Raw genomic sequence first — 2578 nt, 5'->3', positions numbered from 1 at the left:
CCCCCACCCCAGCTCTTCCCCGAGATAGGCTGTCCAGGAAAGCCGAACGCTCCTGGCCCGCAATTACTCCCCAGCCCGCATTCTCCCAGCCTGCTAGCCCCAGAGGCCGGCTCCTCACCCTCCTCTTGGGGGGTGCAGACGTCTGTCCGCGGAGCGCAGGTGAGGTGATCACCGGGCACCTGCCTCCTTCTTCAGAGTGGACGCCGGATTAAATTCCTGAACACCCGCTGGCTCCTCCAGCCCGCTAATGGGATGTCAAAAAGGGAGGGTTTCATTGCCCCCTTCTTGAGGGGTGACCCACCTCCGGGTCACTCACCTGCCCTGTAGAAGGAAAGGAAAGCCCGCTCTGCCTGGGCGGCTGCCTGGGCCAGTTGGGCGAGAGGGAATCTCAGTCTGGCCACTGATGGCGCAGCCTGCCAGGGGACTCGGGACCTCAATTTCCTCAACCTCAAAATAACGGCCCTCCCTCGCCGGTTTACAGCGACAGGAGAGATAATCTGTAAAGCGCCATGGGCAGCAGATGCTCTGTGGTTTGCGAAATCCCCGGTTAGAGTCTAATAGTGACCAGGGAGACACTTCTCCCCCTTCTCTGTCTACATCCTTGGGACTGTCTCACAGTGGCCTCGGGGAAAGGGTAAATAAAGAAGGGCTTCGTAGAAGCCAGGACTGCTAAATTGGGGGGGCGAAGAGAGGGGATAGCCTTGGTCCCTCCTAGCACTACAGCCTTAGGCCACCTCCACAGCCTTAGGTGGCCCTTGCATGGGAGCGCCTCAGTGGCAGCGTTGGTGTTGTCTCTGGGTCCTCAGGGATTGGCCCAGAGAGGTTCTGGGCAGCCTGGGCAGATTTAGGGCTGGCCAAGGCCATGGGTATGGCCAAAGGGTTGGGGAGCCCAGGTCCCAGGCCATTTGGGAAGGGTAGCTAGTTATCTTTTCGTGCTTACAACTTAGACCTTGCCTTACCTGTGTACTCCTAGAGGCTGGGCTGAGTATTCATTTTTCCATTCAGAACTCTGGCCCAGCCGACTCCTTTCTTCACCTCCCCGAAGCTGCTGACTCAAGTAAATTGCTCTTCCTGAGAGACTGGTTGTGTCAGGCCCTTCACCCCAGCTCTCCCTCCACAGCAGCACCCAGCTGCAATGATGCAGGCTATAAACAGACATTGATGCAGCATTCCACCTGCCAGTCACTCTACTTCTTCCCACCAAGGAAGTGAATGAGTTAAGCCAATTCTGGTGGTGGGTGCAAAAGCTGGAAGAGGCAGGAGGAACTGTGTGGAATGAGCCTAGCTGGGTGTTAAGCAAAATGGGAGACCAAGACCCTCTGAGCAAGAGCAGAAATAACTGGCTCCTGAGCTGTGAAGTCTGTTCTCTGTGCAGCAAATGGATGGTCCCTAAGAACCTGACATAACCGCTGGAAAACTCAGAATGAGATTAGGGAGAGGAAGTTTGCATCTCATGTGGTCTGAGAAATTGACCCAAATGACCCTGTAAAGGCAACAGGAGACTGTAAAAAGTGCTTTAAAACAAGAACTTTATATCAATTCACAGGTAATCATCCATATGTATACATGTATATATATTGAGCATCTTTCCATGTTGTGAAATGTACTTCTGCAGTATCATTTTCAATGGGTACATATTATTCTATCATAAGGATAAATAAAATTTTACCCAATTAATCCCCTATTGTAGGACATTTAGGTTATTTCCATTTTTTTCATAATGCAAGCAACACTGTGTAGCTAAATCTTTGCACACATCAATAATTTTTTGCTTAGGAGAAATTCCCCAATGTTAGGATTTACCAATGAAATTGTCATTAACATCTCTGAAGTATTCTTTGATTTTTTTCTCTCTTTAACTTTTAACTTTGGGGATTCTATTGTATCTTGAAGCCTATAAGAGAATCTGCTTGTCAGGATTGGGAGTGCTATACTCCAAATAGGTGAAATAAAGCCACACCTGTTAAAGTACAATTTTTATTTTAACTGCTCTTGATGAATCCCATTCTAAGATGTATCACATATTCCCTATAATGCTAAGCAGAGCACAGAGCCTTCCCTAGGTTCTTCTTAGTAATTCAGGGCTGGCCCTTTCCCCTCTCTGACTCAAAATACGCATCCTCTGTGATTCCAGGCATCCCCTCTGGACAGGTGATGTCCAAACCCAAGCTCTGGTTGACACTTCCCTACAATCCAGTCCATAGGTTCACACACATACAAGCAGAACTCCTGGCCTCCCCTTCCATGCTGTCCCCAGCAGCTTTCTTTTGTCTTATGTCCAGCTCCCTCCCTGGTGAAGTCTTTCCTAACCTCCAACCCCACTTTGCCTCACCTGTTCCTCTGGGTCTTCCTTCCTTGAACCAAGTCATGTCTTCACATTCTAGGACCAGCTGGTGTTGCTACAGCTTCCCCTGTGGCCTGCCCCTCCAGGTGCCTCTGCACTAGGGTCATCTCCCTAACTTTATGACCTCCCTAATAGTCAGGTCCACCCTGGAACCCTCTGAGTTCCCCCACATTCAAATCGATGCTCACTCTGGTCCCAAGGGTCTCATTCCAACCTTCTCTCCCACAGCTCCCC

The sequence above is a fragment of the Myotis davidii genome, unplaced genomic scaffold (assembly GCF_000327345.1).
Source record: "Myotis davidii unplaced genomic scaffold, ASM32734v1 scaffold456, whole genome shotgun sequence".
NCBI lineage: Eukaryota > Metazoa > Chordata > Mammalia > Chiroptera > Vespertilionidae > Myotis > Myotis davidii.
This window is presented reverse-complemented; position numbering follows the sequence as displayed.